Genomic DNA, 17,514 nt, shown 5'->3' with positions numbered 1-17,514 from the left:
GAGGTAAAAATTGTAGGGGGTGACCCAGAAATAAATACAGTAAATAGAAATAGAAGGATGTACGTTCCAGCAGTTATTCGGACATGAAGAGGCTTTCGCAGGACAGAGCAGCATGGAGAGCTGCATGAAACCAATCTTCGGGCTGAAGACCACAACAACATATGCTATATAGTGAAGTATGACATATGATACATTCCAGGTAAATTTAATGATCTTAAAACAAGAGACAAAGTTTTCTTAATTTTTTTCTCCTTTGTTGCTTGAACTTCGTGGGAACCGAGCGCTCACTGTTGTTCTTCGCACGGCACGAAGAAGAAGTTCAAGTCTCCAGTTTCAGTTTTTGCCTGGTCGACGGCCATTCGCTACAAGAAGCAGCTTCAGGCTGAACAAAAATTATAAATAAAAGTTGTAAAACTGTATGACTGCATCTCGCTGTTGGAATCCGTTCTTCCGTTGTCCACGACGAATTTAACATGTTTTTTATCACTTAATACGTTGGATAGTATAGTATTCTTTGGTGTTTATTAGCCAAGTGGAAGCGATTATGTAATTACGCTTCAAAAAATGCATTATTCGAATCGTAATTGCACAATATCCTTAAAAGAAAAGTACAATGCAGCGGGCCTAAAAGACTACAAGTTGAAGCAATTTGAAGAAAACAGTAATCATTGAATTTTACATATGTTTTGAAATCTATGTGAAGAAATATATTTTCAATTGATGGAGGTTTAAATCAATTGCTCGCTTTTAGTAAAAGAAGTATTTAAGATGAAAGTAGTGAGGCAAGAAAGAAGTATCTCTGTTTCAAAATACGCTCACGCTCATAAATTAAGGATAACAACGCTCTGGTGGGCGGTTTGCGGGTTTAAATCACCTCGGGGTATGACCATGCGGTGCATTTGAGCTGCGGTCGTCGCACGGTGGCGCTGGCAGCAGTACACATACGCAGAGGAGTGTTGGCGCATGTCAGAGTATGGTGCAGCGAGTAAATGTGCAGACGTTTTCAGAAGTGCTAATGGTGGCTGTGTGTTCAAAATGGCTCAGAGAACACATATTGATTACGTTATGACGGGTGGAATACTAGGGCGACTGGAGGCTGGTCAAACACAGCAGGTCGTAGCACGGGCCCTCCGTGTGCCACAAAGTGTGGTCTCAAGATTATGGCAACGATTCCAGCAGACAGGAAATGTGTGCAGGCGCTACAGTACGGGACGTCCACAGTGTACAACACCACGAGAAGACCGATATCTCACCATCAGTGCCCGCAGACGGCCACGGAATACTGCAGGTAGCCATGCTCGGGACCTTACCGCAGTCACTGGAACAGTTGTCTCCAGGCACACAGTCTAGAGACGACTGAGCAGACATGCTGATATGCAGAGTCCACGGATACATGAGCTTGTCTCCACACCCGTACATATCCATCCACTCGATACAATTTCCAACGAGACTCGTTCGACCAGACGACATGTTTCCAGTCATCAACAATCCAATGTCGGTGTTAACGGGCCCAGGCGAGAAGTAAAGCTTTGTGCGGTGCGGTAAACGAGGTACACGAGTGGACCTACGGCTCCGAAAGCCCATATCGATGATGTTTCGTTGAATGGTTCGTACGCTGACACTTGTTGATGGCCCACCACTGAAATATGCAGCAGTTTGCGGCAGGGTTGCACTCCTGTCACGTCGAGCGATTCTCTTCAGTCGTTGTTGGTCCCGGTCTTGCTGGACCTTTTTCCGGCCGCAGCGGAGTCGGAGATTTGATGTTTTACCGGATTCCTGATATTCACGGTACACTCGTGAAATGGTCGTACTAGAAAATCCCCGTTTATCGCTACGTCGGACATGCTGCGCCCCATCGCTCGTGCGCCGACTATAACACCACGTCCGTACTCATTTAAATGTTGATAACCTACCATTGTAGCAGCAGGAACCGATCTAACAACTGCACCAGACACTTGTCTTGCCGACCGCAGCGCCGTATTGCGCCTGTTTACATGTCTATGTATTTGAAAACGCATGCCCATACCAATTTCTTTGGCATTTCAGAGTATATTATCCGTCTTTCGCTTGCAGCATTTGACGTCGTCGGGCGCTTTTTCCAGGTCGATAAATCCTATGAACGTGTCTCGACTTTTGTTTAGTCTTGCGTCCATTATCAACCACATCGTCAGAACTGCCTGTCTGGTACCAAACAAATCGTCTTCTAAGATTTGTTCAATTTTCTTTTCCTTTCTTCTGTATATTATTCTTGTCAGCAACTTGGATGTCGGAGCTGTGATGCTGACTGTCCGATAATTCTCGCACTTTTGGCCTCTTTCTACACCACGTGGACAAAAGTATACGGACACCCCCAAAAACATACGTGTTTCATATTAGGTGCATTGTGCTGCCACCTACTGACAGGTACTCCATCTCAGGGACCTCAGTAGTCATTAGACATCGCGAGAGAGAAGAATGGGGCGCTCCGCGGAACTCACGGACTTCGAACGTGTTCAGGTGACTGGGTGTCACTTGTGTCATACGTCTGTACGCGAGCTTTCCACACTCCTAAACATCCCTAGGTCCACTGTTTTCCATGTGGTAGTGAAGTGGGAACGTGAATGGCCACGTACAGCACAAAAGCGTACAGGCCGACCTCGTCTGTTCACTGACACAGAGCGCCGACAGTTGAAGAGGGTCGTAAAGTGTAATAGGCAGACATCTATCCAGACCATCACACAGGAATTCGAAACTACATTAGGATCCACTGCAAGTACTATGAGAGTTAGGCGGGAGGTGAGAAAACTTGGATTTCATGGTCGAGCGGCTGCTCATAAGCCACACATGAAGCCGGTAAATGCCAAACGACGCCTCGCTTGGTGTAAGAAGCGCAAACATTGGACGATCGAACAGTGGAGAAACGTTGTGTGAAGTGACGAATCACGGTATACTATGTGGCGATCCGATGGCAGGGTGTGGGTATGCCGAATGCCCGGGGAACGTCATTTGCCAGCGTGTGTTGTGCCATCAGTAAAATTCAGAGGCGGTGGCGTTATGATGTGCTCGTGTTTTCCACGGAGGGGGTTTGAACCCCTTGTTGTTTTGCGCAGCACTATCAGAGCACAGGCCTACATTCATGTTTTCAGCACCTTCTTGCTTCCCAATGTTAAAGAGCAATTTGTGGATGACGGCTGCATCTTTCAACAAGCTCGAGCACCTGTTCGTAATGCACGGCCCGTGACGGAGTGATTACACGACAATAACATCCCTGTAATGCACCGGCCTGCACAGAGTCCTGATCTGAACCGTATAGAACACCTTTGGAATGTTTTGGAACGCCGACTTCGAGCCAGGCCTCACCGAGCGACATTGATACCTCTCCTGAGTGCAGCAGACCGTGAAGAATGGGCTGCCATTCCCCAAGAAACCTTCCAGCACCTGATTGAACGTATGTCTGCGAGAGTGGAAGCTGTCTTACTTTTACTTTTTCGTGTCTGGAAAATACAATTTGTTTGCCCAGTATTGGGCAATGTCCAATGCTTCTTCTTTAGCCAGCCATAGATCGTCGAGGGTGCATCTGTGGGGGCAGGCAGGGAGTTGTTGGAGATGTTCCATGTCCTGTCGAGTGACGCAGTCACATTTATCGTCATTTTCGTCCAACAAACCCCCATTTGATCAGATTAGATTTCACAGGAGCCACCCCAGTTCTGATGCGGTTAAGCATTCTCCAGTTTTTCCAATCACCATAAACGCCGCTTGGTGGGTCCTCTCTTAGTGGATAGTAGATGGGGGGCTCATCTACGGTGCAACTTAGGAAACGGCGCCTGGATTTGAGTCTGCTGGGGCCACACTCTAGGCCAAATATTGAGTGACGGGCATCAAAGGTTTGTTTTAGCTTCTCGGCATGTTCATGGGCTTTCCCATGTGAGTCAGGGTTTGTGGAACCTGCGGCCCTGTAAAGATTTTCTATGAGGGTTGGTTTCATGCAGCCAGTCACTATCCTGCATGTTTCATTCAAGCTAATTTCTATCTTTTTTTTTCGTGGGTGGATCTGCACCATACCGGGCAGGCATATTTGGCAGTTGAGAAGCATAAAGCTTGGGCTGAAGTTCTGACCACGGTAGGTTTGGCACCCCATTTGGTATTGGACAGCTTTCTTATTAGGGAATTTCGTGCTTCTACTTTTTTGCATGTTTTTTCGCAATGATATTTGTATGTCAATGTTCTGTCCAGCACGACGCCAAGGTAGGTGGGAGTATCTTTGTGTTCTAGTAATGTCACATCCCAGGTAACATTGAGCCTGTACTTTGCCTGCCTCTAGTTAAGATGGAATGCACTCACTCGAGTTTTGGAGGGATTAGGTTTTAGAGAATTCTTTTTGTAGTAGGTTGACATTATAGAAAGGACGGTTTCTAGTTTCTCCTCGATGGCTTCAAACCTGTTGCATTGAACTGTTATCGCCAGGTCGTCTGCATATACAAAAGTTTTGGTTTTGTCTGGAGTTATTTGGTCATTTGTATATATGTTGAATAGGATTGGCGCCAACACGCTCCCTTTGGCGAGCCCATTTTTCTGATTCCGCCATCGACACTTTTGCCCCTCAAGCATTACGAAGAACTGTCTATTTTGGAGCAGGGATTCGATTATCTTGACTAGGTGGTAGTCTTTCAGGGTCTCGTAGGTTTTATGCAAAAGTGTCCGGTGATCTACTGTATCATAGGTGGAACTTAGGTCGACTAGTGCCTGCCGGTGATTACTTTATTTGTACAGATTAGCAGACTGTCACGAAGCACGAGCCTGCAGAGAAGAAGAATCATCGCCTGATTTCATTCTAACAAGTAAAATTTCTGAATCATTTTGAGTGACTGAGTTATGACTGGTTTCCTATTGTGAATGATTGATTGCTCGAACGAATTGAGAACTACATAACTACATAATTACATAGATAGGAGGAAAAATTACAGGTTCCAGGCTATTTTGCTACTGTGGGACATATCCATTCTCTTTAGGGTTGCTATCCACTTCTCACGTGCCTCGCTGAGGGCTGACATTAAAGCTGTGCCGCAGGTGATGGTTTCGTCACTGCATGGGTCTTCCGCGAACGATGTCATCAAGGCTAAGGGTGGACCAACACCATATTGAATTCCAGCAATAGCGATGGAGGGCGCCACGAACTTGTAAGTAATTTTCAGCCATATGTGCGGATACTTTTGATCACATAGAGTATTTTGAGAATTGTGTGCATGATGTTTTTTACCGACCGATGTCGGAAAGTGGCTAGTGGTCGGCAGTGTGTGAAGTGAGGGTCACCGCTAAGACGGCGGCGGGCCACTGTGTGCGCAGCGGCAGCTGCGGCTGCGGCTGTTAGAGGACACGTGCCCCTCCCCCAGCAGCTGCCGCCTCTTACAAGGCTCCCTCCTCAGCTGCCGCGCCACAATGTGGGCCCCGGTAGAAGAAAGCGAGCCAAGACGCTGCGCCCGCACACGCCCGTCTGCGATCGGCACCTTTCCTTTGAAAACCAGAGTTTCACTTCGCCGCTCGCAGAAAATGGCTCGGGAGGTTGAAAAGGTCAAGGAACCCCTCCGGACGCAACAGTGGGGCAGCTGCCACGAGTTTGGAACGTACCTCGAGGGCGTCTTCAGCCCCCGTCGTACACGAAGTGGTGGAGGTCTGCTGCTAACCTGGAAGCAAAGTGACGAAGGAAGGCACACCGAGAAGACTGGTACAGCACACAGAGGATCCCTCGCCGAAATAAGTGAATGCTATCAGACGTGAGCATTTACTTGGATAAGAAATTCCTGAGAACATACTTCTAGAAATGGCTCAAATGGCTCTGAGTACTATGCTATCAGACGTGAGCAGTTACTTGGATAAGAAATTCCTGAGAACATACTTCTAGAAATGGCTCAAATGGCTCTGAGTACTATGCTATCAGACGTGAGCAGTTACTTGGATAAGAAATTCCTGAGAACATACTTCTAGAAATGGCTCAAATGGCTCTGAGTACTATGCGACTTAACTTCTGAGGTCATCAGTCGCCTAGAACTTAGAACTAATGGAACCTAACTAACCTAAGAACATCACACACATCCATGCCCGAGGCAGGATTCGAACCTGCGACCGTAGCGGTCGCTCACTTCCAGACTGTAGCGCCTAGAACCGCACGGCCACTAAGGCCGGTCGTACTTCTAGAGCGCAGAATTGTAGGAAAATGAATCACCGACTATCTAATAACCATTTCTGAAAATTTTGAAATTTTTCATAATTAAAGATAAGAACGAGTGATCCGAAATTACTCTGGAGGAAACCTAACAGCCAACATCACATTCAGTACTGTTTATTCCTGATCACCGGTTTCAACAGTTAAGATTGTCAACTTCTGACCTGTAAAGTGATACGTTTACATATAGCACATGTACAATCATTATTTATATTTGCTTCACAAATAAGGAGATAGAAATTCTACCTTTTCGTACGTTTAAATAACTTGTTTTTATACGTCCTGTTCCATTACTACGGTATCGGACATACGATATTGAGATTGTAGTGGATATTATGTAGCAATTTTCACCTGATTTGTTAAAAATAAAATAACAATAAAAATGAAATGTTATTTCAAACAATTTTTACTTTTATTTTTAGTTTTGTTTTTTATTTTTAACAAATCAGTATGGATGTCAATATAGTATGTGCGATGCAGCCATAGTGGAATAGAATGTATAACTACAAGTTCTTCAAAGGTATGAAAGCAAAAAACTTCTAGTTCCTCATTTGTAACGGAAATATAAATAATAAATGTACATGTACTCTATGTAAATGCATCATTTTACATTTCAGGAGATGACAGTCTGAGCTGTTTAAACCGGTAATCAGTATTAAACAATACTGCATGCGACCTTGGCTATTAAATTTTCTCCAAAATGATAATATGAAATTGGAGAATCGAAACGTCTGTGACATGCTGTTACAAATCGACGCTGAATATTTAATAGAGCGATAAGATAAGAACTGTGAATCTTCTCCTCAGAATCGGTAATGAAACGAAGACGCGGCAAATATGAAGTAGAAAAAGGATCAGGATGACAGGACAAGTTTCACACATCAGAGAACAGCGTTCATGATTCTCGAGTGAGTAATAACTGAAAGAAATTCGTTGCCCGAGTTCGCTTTCTTTTTATATAACAAATGAACTTTCCGTCTCGGTAGGAAGAAAACTGTTCTTCGTTACAGGTTTCGCCTCACGCCATATCTGATGATTTGGAAAACGTAAAAAGATGAAATCCGATGAATTCAATGCAGGGTGAATCAGAACTCCACAGACAGACTTTCACAGGTTGTTGAGGGATACCTTTTGAGTATTTTTGTGTAAGTGTCCCACAGTCTTCTGCTGCTCGTTGCGGAATAGTAATGTAGTTATGGTTTATTCGTCTTTTTACCGTAATCACCTCTGATTCTGTGAGACTAGTTTCACAGCAGTAAAGAAGCCTGTAATATTCAATAAATAGAACGTACAACACGCAAAACACAGCAATGCAACAACTCTCAGACGAACCATGCACCGTCTGTTCTGTCAATAGATATAACAGCACGTAAACAATGCAGAACCATTCCCTTGCCGGTATTGTTCAAAATTTCGACCAACATGTTCGCGGTGGAGTGTACAACGACGCACCATCGCCTGTCTTAACGCTCAAGAATGCCAGGACTTTGGCCTACTGCTTCCGTGGCTGCGATAATCCTAGCAACCGGGACTGTAGAAATATCTACCGGAGTCTCGCAGACTACGTACTCAAAACGGCCTGAGAAGAGGTACACTCCTGGAAATGGAAAAAAGAACACATTGACACCGGTGTGTCAGACCCACTATACTTGCTCCGGACACTGCGAGAGGGCTGTACAAGCAATGATCACACGCACGGCACAGCGGACACACCAGGAACCGCGGTGTTGGCCGTCGAATGGCGCTAGCTGCGCAGCATTTGTGCACCGCCGCCGTCAGTGTCAGCCAGTTTGCCGTGGCATACGGAGCTCCATCGCAGTCTTTAACACTGGTATCATGCCGCGACAGCGTGGACGTGAACCGTATGTGCAGTTGACGGACTTTGAGCGAGGGCGTATAGTGGGCATGCGGGAGGCCGGGTGGACGTACCGCAGAATTGCTCAACACGTGGGGCGTGAGGTCTCCACAGTACATCGATGTTGTCGCCAGTGGACGGCGGAAGGTGCACGTGCCCGTCGACCTGGGACTGGACCGCAGCGACGCACGGATGCACGCCAAGACCGTAGGATCCTACGCAGTGCCGTAGGGGACCGCACCGCCACTTCCCAGAAAATTAGGGACACTGTTGCTCCTGGGGTATCTGCGAGGACCATTCGCAACCGTCTCCATGAAGCTGGGCTACGGTCCCGCACACCGTTAGGCCGTCTTCCGCTCACGCCCCAACATCGTGCAGCCCGCCTCCAGTGGTGTCGCGACAGGCGTGAATGGAGGGACGAATGGAGACGTGTCGTCTTCAGCGATGAGAGTCGCTTCTGCCTTGGTGCCAATGATGGTGGTATGCGTGTTTGGCGCCGTGCAGGTGAGCGCCACAATCAGGACTGCATACGACCGAGGCACACAGGGCCAACACCCGGCATCATGGTGTGGGGAGCGATCTCCTACACTGGCCGTACACCTCTGGTGATCGTCGAGGGGACACTGAATAGTGCACGGTACATCCAAACCGTCATCGAACCCATCGTTCTACCATTCCTAGACCGGCAAGGGAACTTGCTGTTCCAACAGGACAATGCACGTCCGCATGTATCCCGTGCCACCCAACGTGCTCTAGAAGGTGTAAGTCAACTACCCTGGCCAGCAAGATCTCCGGATCTGTCCCCCTTGAGCATGTTTGGGACTGGATGAAGCGTCGTCTCACGCGGTCTGCACGTCCAGCACGAACGCTGGTCCAACTGAGGCGCCAGGTGGAAATGGCATGGCAAGCCGTTCCACAGGACTACATCCAGCATCTCTACGATCGTCTCCATGGGAGAATAGCAGCCTGCATTGCTGCGAAAGGTGGATATACACTGTACTAGTGCCGACATTGTGCATGCTCTGTTGCCTGTGTCTATGTGCCTGTGGTTCTGTCAGTGTGATCATGTGATGTATCTGACCCCAGGAATGTGTCAATAAAGTTTCCCCTTCCTGGTACAATGAATTCACGGTGTTCTTATTTCAATTTCCAGGAGTGTAGTTTACTGATGTTATGTCCGGTGACCGAGCTCACTGTGGGACAGGACCACCGCGACGAGTTTACTGTCGGCCAAACGGTACATCAGTGTGGCTCCTAGCATCGAGTGCAAAGTGTACCGGCGACCCACTATTGTGAAACCATATCAGCGGCACATCTTCTAGAATATGTGGGAGAACGTGTTGGAGGAACGTTTTGTACACGACTCCACTGTTGGTAAGTCAAATCACAACATCTTGACAATAACAGCCCATTTGTTCACAGACGATTGATACACTACTTCCTGAAGATTTCATCATACCATTCGTGGCTAGTCACATTCCTGAGCACGGCCTGTCTTGTAAACATGGCCATGTCTGCAAACAACACGAAAGAAGGGAAGGTGGGGTTTTCTGTGAATGGCTGCAGGAACCAATTTGCAAACGTCACTCGAATGGGAAATCGTCTGGTTGTAATGGTAGCACCTTCCGTGGATGATGCGGGTACAATTGTCAGCCATGTAAGACTATCGAAACAGTTGTTTTCTTGCGCTCGTTCGATGCGCGGACTGCGAGAGCCATAATTGCCATCAACTGCGTGTAGCACTCGGTCTTCCGTGTCGGATGTTCTAGCATACTTCACACAGCCACTGTAATCCATTCTCACACGGAAGGGTCCATTTCCTCTTAGGCGCCTGTGTACAGACATGAAGGTACTGTGATTTGGTTGAGGTCGGTGAAGGAACACCTCAGTGTAGTGTTGTGCCGCTCATTCCGCTGCATTCGGTGAACCCATACGCGAAATACATCCATAGTACTGCTGTGTATCACTGTTAACGTAGAACTAAGTGTCCCGGTTAACAAAACCCTAGACACAGCCGAGAAGCACTGAACGCGAACTTCAGGAGAACTGGGTAAGGAGGGCATTATTGTGGTCAACAGAAGGTACCTTTAGCGACAGGAAACAAGATGCACACAGCGCATATCCTCAACATTGGCACCATTCTCCTCTATCTTCAGTGCAGTACAGACTAGGCGTTAGTGATCTCTTCCGGCTTCATAGGATTTATCCCCATCTTGTCTTTTGTGTTCACACACTACTAGCTAGTATCTATTTGCTGCTTTTGGTACTCTGCTTTCACTAATATGTTCCAGATGATCTTCTCATTTTTTTATGTAGCTGTATTTTGTATTTTATCATTTATGTTATACAGTTGCTACTTTTCTCTATTCTCTTCATTTCTAACTCGACTTCGTTCCGAACATCCTTTTACAGATGTCAGGAATTTCATTGCCGCAGTTTATACGCGGCTTTTATCTCTCTCTCATCATCCATTACCCATTGTCATAAAGCAGCACATGGACAATCATTGCATTATAGAATCTGAGCTATGTGTCCTTCGAGGTTTTTAATGTTCTTCTTATGATTCCGCATACCATTTGAAACTTATTTAATTTAATATTTATGTCTCTGTTGACGTCGAAAGACATATTATGTCCAAGGTATTTATGTTAGAGACCTATTCAGGTAGTTGGTTATTCATAATTATTTTGGCTCTTAGAGGGTTTCTCCCTAAGAAAGCCATATCCTTTGCTTGGTTCATGGAAATATTTAGATTATATTGCGCTGACCACAGTTGCAACTTAAGTAGGTCGCCAGCAAGTACGTAGTTGTTAATAAATTCGCTTCGTCCTAGCTTAATACCTTATGTTGGAAGTGTAGTTTCCCGCACACGAGTGGCGTCGTCCAGATATGTACACTCCTGGAAATGGAAAAAAGAACACATTGACACCGGTGTGTCAGACCCACCATACTTGCTCCGGACACTGCGAGAGGGCTGTACAAGCAATGATCACACGCACGGCACAGCGGACACACCAGGAACCGCGGTGTTGGCCGTCGAATGGCGCTAGCTGCGCAGCATTTGTGCACCGCCGCCGTCAGTGTCAGCCAGTTTGCCGTGGCATACGGAGCTCCATCGCAGTCTTTAACACTGGTATCATGCCGCGACAGCGTGGACGTGAACCGTATGTGCAGTTGACGGACTTTGAGCGAGGGCGTATAGTGTCAATGCGGGAGGCCGGGTGGACGTACCGCCGAATTGCTCAACACGTGGGGCGTGAGGTCTCCACAGTACATCGATGTTGTCGCCAGTGGTCGGCGGAAGGTGCACGTGCCCGTCGACCTGGGACCGGACTGCAGCGACGCACGGATGCACGCCAAGACCGTAGGATCCTACGCAGTGCCGTAGGGGACCGCACCGCCACTTCCCAGAAAATTAGGGACACTGTTGCTCCTGGGGTATCGGCGAGGACAATTCGCAGCCGTCTCCATGAAGCTGGGCTACGGTCCCGCACACCGTTAGGCCGTCTTCCGCTCACGCCCCAACATCGTGCAGATACATCACATGATCACACTGACAGAACCACAGGCACATAGACATAGGCAACAGAGCATGCACAATGTCGGCACTAGTACAGTGTATATCCACCTTTCGCAGCAATGCAGGCTGCTATTCTCGCATGGAGACGATCGTAGAGATGCTGGATGTAGTCCTGTGGAACGGCTTGCCATGCCATTTCCACCTGGCGCCTCAGTTGGACCAGCGTTCGTGCTGGACGTGCAGACCGCGTGAGACGACGCTTCATCCAGTCCCAAACATGCTCAATGGGGGACAGATCCGGAGATCTTGCTGGCCAGGGTAGTTGACTTACACCTTCTAGAGCACGTTGGGTGCCACGGGATACATGCGGACGTGCATTGTCCTGTTGGAACAGCAAGTTCCCTTGCCGGTCTAGGAATGGTAGAACGATGGGTTCGATGATGGTTTGGATGTACCGTGCACTATTCAGTGTCCCCTCGACGATCACCAGAGGTGTACGGCCAGTGTAGGAGATCGCTCCCCACACCATGATGCCGGGTGTTGGCCCTGTGTGCCTCGGTCGTATGCAGTCCTGATTGTGGCGTTCACCTGCACGGCGCCAAACACGCATACGACCATCATTGGCACCAAGGCAGAAGCGACTCTCATCGCTGAAGACGACACGTCTCCATTTGTCCCTCCATTCACGGCTGTCGCGACACCACTGGAGGCGGGCTGCACGATGTTGGGGCGTGAGCGGAAGACGGCCTAACGGTGTGCGGGACTGTAGCCGAGCTTCATGGAGACGGTTGCGAATGGTCCTCGCCGATACCCCAGGAGCAACAGTGTCCCTAATTTGCTGGGAAGTGGCGGTGCGATCCCCTACGGCACTGCGTAGGATCCTACGGTGTTGGCGTGCATCCGTGCGTCGCTGCGGTCCAGTCCCAGGTCGACGGGCACGTGCACCTTCCGCCGACCACTGGCGACAACATCGATGTACTGTGGAGACCTCACGCCCCACGTGTTGAGCAATTCTGCGGTACGTCCACCCGGCCTCCCGCATGCCCACTATACGCCCTCGCTCAAAGTCCGTCAACTGCACATACGGTTTACGTCCACGCTGTCGCGGCATGCTACCAGTGTTAAAGACTGCGATGGAGCTCCGTATGCCACGGCAAACTGGCTGACACTGACGGCGGCGGTGCACAAATGCTGCGCAGCTAGCGCCATTCGACGGCCAACACCGCGGTTCCTGGTGTGTCCGCTGTGCCGTGCGTGTGATCATTGCTTGTACAGCCCTCTCGCAGTGTCCGGAGCAAGTATGGTGGGTCTGACACACCGGTGTCAATGTGTTTCTGTTTTTCCATTTCCAGGAGTGTATAACAAGAAGCGCTAAAGAAAGTAATTCGTATTGTAGAATATCGATGGGCGATTTTACCGAAAAAATGAGGTCGTAATCGATAAATGCCTCTACAGAACTTTGTTTTGATACCAGGGACGGCTGAGAGTGGAGTTCGCTGAGAAGAACCGGTTGTACGTTTGAAACCTTTTTCCAAGAAAAATCCAGTCACAAATGAACATGGAAAGAGCGATATGGAATTCAAAATGAAAAGCATATTACTATCAAACAACAAATTATCGTGCAGGATGTTTCTGTCTAAAACCACATCAAGATCTCTAGTATCAACAATCTAGGATGAAGTAAACGAGACTGGATCCTAAATTAGTTAGAACTAAGCTCATTAGGTTGAAATCCAGTATCACAGAGACAATCAATTAGATATAAAACAGGAGGAATACCAAAATAGTGCAGTGCACTCAAAACAGATTAGTGCAGAGACCATCGAATGAGCTGGAGGCTGCAAGAAGTAGTGTGCAAACAGTGGACGCTGCAGGCTGGCTTTTGTTTCCCTAGCGACCAAGACGAAGGTCCCGTCGCAATGGTAGGTCACACATCCTGGACTTACTTTCTTCTTCATTCTGGGTGTTTACGTTTCAAGTTGGGCACTGGGGTTACAGCAGAGGAAAGGAGATACAGTACTAACCTGGCTATAGCAGTTGTCGAATGTGACCACCATTCATCTCTTGGCACTTCTGGCCCCTGGTCGGCAAGCTAGACTGCTGGAACTGCTGCAGTCTCATCCGAAATGTTCTGTCGTAGTTCATGAAGACTGTGAGGGTTGTTGGGATACACCTCAGACTTGACGGCTGACAGATCACATGAGCTGGGTGGTCAGCTGGAGTCGCCACCAGACTGACCTTAGCTATCAGTTCTGTTAGGCGTGAAGACTGTGTAAGCGTGCCCCATGGTTCGGCTGGCTCTGTGGGCTGTTGCTCCATCCCTCTGGAACGACTGTAGGTCTTTTCCTCCTCCGTTAATGCTGCTACAAATTCATGCCCAATCGCACTCACTCGTACGAACCATTTATATTTGCCCTAGCCTGTATATACTAACCGGGTATTCAGAATCATGTATTAGATAGAAAAATAGTTAAATTTTACCTAGGGTAATCATAAACTTAGCTTACTGTCTGTTTTTAAAAGACGTTTTGGTGTGGCGCAAAACATTTTTTTGACAGTTCATTGCAATATTCAACATAAAGAATGAGATTTTCACTCTGCAGCGGAGTGTGCGCTGATATGAAACTTCCTGGCAGATTAAAACTGTGTGCCCGACCGAGACTCGAACTCGGGACCTTTGCCTTTCGCGGGCAAGTGCTCTACCAACTGAGCTACCGAAGCACGACTCACGTCCGGTACTCACAGCTTTACTTCTGCCAGTATCCGTCTCCTACCTTCCAAACTTTACAGAAGCTCTTCTGCGAACCTTGCAGAACTAGCACTCCTGAAAGAAAGGATACTGCGGAGACATGGCTTAGCCACAGCCTGGGGGATGTTTCCAGAATGAGATTTTCACTCTGCAGCGGAGTGTGCGCTGATATGAAACTTCGTGGCAGATTAAAACTGTGTGCCCGAACGAGACTCGAACTCGGGACCTTTGCCTTTCGCGGGCAAGTGCTCTACCAACTGAGCTACCGAAGCACGACTCACGTCCGGTACTCACAGCTTTACTTCTGCCAGTATCCGTCTCCTACCTTCCAAACTTTACAGAAGCTCTTCTGCGAACCTTGCAGAACTAGCACTCCTGAAAGAAAGGATACTGCGGAGACATGGCTTAGCCACAGCCTGGGGGATGTTTCCAGAATGAGATTTTCACTCTGCAGCGGAGTGTGCGCTGATATGAAACTTCCTGGCAGATTAAAACTGTGTGCCCGACCGAGACTCGAACTCGGGACCTTTGCCTTTCGCGGGCAAGTGCTCTACCAACTGAGCTACCGAAGCACGACTCACGTCCGGTACTCACAGCTTTACTTCTGCCAGTATCCGTCTCCTACCTTCCAAACTTTACAGAAGCTCTTCTGCGAACCTTGCAGAACTAGCACTCCTGAAAGAAAGGATACTGCGGAGACATGGCTTAGCCACAGCCTGGGGGATGTTTCCAGAATGAGATTTTCACTCTGCAGCGGAGTGTGCGCTGATATGAAACTTCCTGGCAGATTAAAACTGTGTGCCCGACCGAGACTCGAACTCGGGACCTGTGCCTTTCGCGGGCAAGTGCTCTACCAACTGAGCTACCGAAGCACGACTCACGTCCGGTACTCACAGCTTTACTTCTGCCAGTATCCGTCTCCTACCTTCCAAACTTTACAGAAGCCCTTCTGCGAACCTTGCAGAACTAGCACTCCTGAAAGAAAGGATACTGCGGAGACATGGCTTAGCCACAGCCTGGGGGATGTTTCCAGAATGAGATTTTCACTCTGCAGCGGAGTGTGCGCTGATATGAAACTTCCTGGCAGATTAAAACTGTGTGCCCGACCGAGACTCGAACTCGGGACCTTTGCCTTTCGCGGGCAAGTGCTCTACCAACTGAGCTACCGAAGCACGACTCACGTCCGGTACTCACAGCTTTACTTCTGCCAGTATCCGTCTCCTACCTTCCAAACTTTACAGAAGCTCTTCTGCGAACCTTGCAGAACTAGCACTCCTGAAAGAAAGGATACTGCGGAGACATGGCTTAGCCACAGCCTGGGGGATGTTTCCAGAATGAGATTTTCACTCTGCAGCGGAGTGTGCGCTGATATGAAACTTCCTGGCAGATTAAAACTGTGTGCCCGACCGAGACTCGAACTCGGGACCTTTGCCTTTCGCGGGCAAGTGCTCTACCAACTGAGCTACCGAAGCACGACTCACGTCCGGTACTCACAGCTTTACTTCTGCCAGTATCCGTCTCCTACCTTCCAAACTTTATAGAAGCTCTTCTGCGAACCTTGCAGAACTAGCACTCCTGAAAGAAAGGATACTGCGGAGACATGGCTTAGCCACAGCCTGGGGGATGTTTCCGGAATGAGATTTTCACTCTGCAGCGGAGTGTGCGCTGATATGAAACTTCCTGGCAGATTAAAACTGTGTGCCCGACTGAGACTCGAACTCGGGACCTATGCCTTTCGCGGGCAAGTGCTCTACCAATTGAGCTACCGAAGCACGACTCACGTCCGGTACTCACAGCTTTACTTCTGCCAGTATCCGTCTCCTACCTTCCAAACTTTACAGAAGCTCTTCTGCGAACCTTGCAGAACTAGCACTCCTGAAAGAAAGGATACTGCGGAGACATGGCTTAGCCACAGCCTGGGGGATGTTTCCAGAATGAGATTTTCACTCTGCAGCGGAGTGTGCGCTGATATGAAACTTCGTGGCAGATTAAAACTGTGTGCCCGACCGAGACTCGAACTCGGGACCTTTGCCTTTCGCAGGCAAGTGCTCTACCAACTGAGCTACCGAAGCACGACTCACGTCCGGTACTCACAGCTTTACTTCTGCCAGTATCCGTCTCCTACCTTCCAAACTTTACAGAAGCTCTTCTGCGAACCTTGCAGAACTAGCACTCCTGAAAGAAAGGATATTGCGGAGACATGGCTTAGCCACAGCCTGGGGGATGTTTCCAGAATGAGATTTTCACTCTGCAGCGGAGTGTGCGCTGATATGAAACTTCCTGGCAGATTAAAACTGTGTGCCCGACCGAGACTCGAACTCGGGACCTTTGCCTTTCGCGGGCAAGTGCTCTACCAACTGAGCTACCGAAGCACGACTCACGTCCGGTACTCACAGCTTTACTTCTGCCAGTATCCGTCTCCTACCTTCCAAACTTTACAGAAGCTCTTCTGCGAACCTTGCAGAACTAGCACTCCTGAAAGAAAGGATACTGCGGAGACATGGCTTAGCCACAGCCTGGGGGATGTTTCCAGAATGAGATTTTCACTCTGCAGCGGAGTGTGCGCTGATATGAAACTTCCTGGCAGATTAAAACTGTGTGCCCGACCGAGACTCGAACTCGGGACCTTTGCCTTTCGCGGGCAAGTGCTCTACCAACTGAGCTACCGAAGCACGACTCACGTCCGGTACTCACAGCTTTACTTCTGCCAGTATCCGTCTCCTACCTTCCAAACTTTACAGAAGCTCTTCTGCGAACCTTGCAGAACTAGCACTCCTGAAAGAAAGGATACTGCGGAGACATGGCTTAGCCACAGCCTGGGGGATGTTTCCAGAATGAGATTTTCACTCTGCAGCGGAGTGTGCGCTGATATGAAACTTCGTGGCAGATTAAAACTGTGTGCCCGACCGAGACTCGAACTCGGGACCTTTGCCTTTTGCGGGCAAGTGCTCTACCAACTGAGCTACCGAAGCACGACTCACGTCCGGTACTCACAGCTTTACTTCTGCCAGTATCCGTCTCCTACCTTCCAAACTTTACAGAAGCTCTTCTGCGAACCTTGCAGAACTAGCACTCCTGAAAGAAAGGATACTGCGGAGACATGGCTTAGCCACAGCCTGGGGGATGTTTCCAGAATGAGATTTTCACTCTGCAGCGGAGTGTGCGCTGATATGAAACTTCCTGGCAGATTA

At 48.5% G+C, this 17,514-nt stretch overlaps 1 non-coding gene across 1 annotated transcript; it reads right to left on the bottom strand.

The window, feature by feature from the left end:
- Window positions 1-17,221: 17,221 nt before the first annotated feature.
- Trnal-caa (transfer RNA leucine (anticodon CAA)) lies at window positions 17,222-17,296 on the bottom strand. The gene has a single exon. It is a non-coding gene; the product is annotated as a tRNA-Leu (tRNA).
- Between the last annotated feature and the right edge of the window lie 218 nt (window positions 17,297-17,514).

This window comes from Schistocerca gregaria, chromosome 7 (assembly GCF_023897955.1).
Source record: "Schistocerca gregaria isolate iqSchGreg1 chromosome 7, iqSchGreg1.2, whole genome shotgun sequence".
Classification (NCBI taxonomy): Eukaryota; Metazoa; Arthropoda; class Insecta; order Orthoptera; family Acrididae; genus Schistocerca; species Schistocerca gregaria.
Note: the sequence above shows the minus strand (reverse complement) of the source record. Positions and strands in the feature narration are given on the sequence as shown.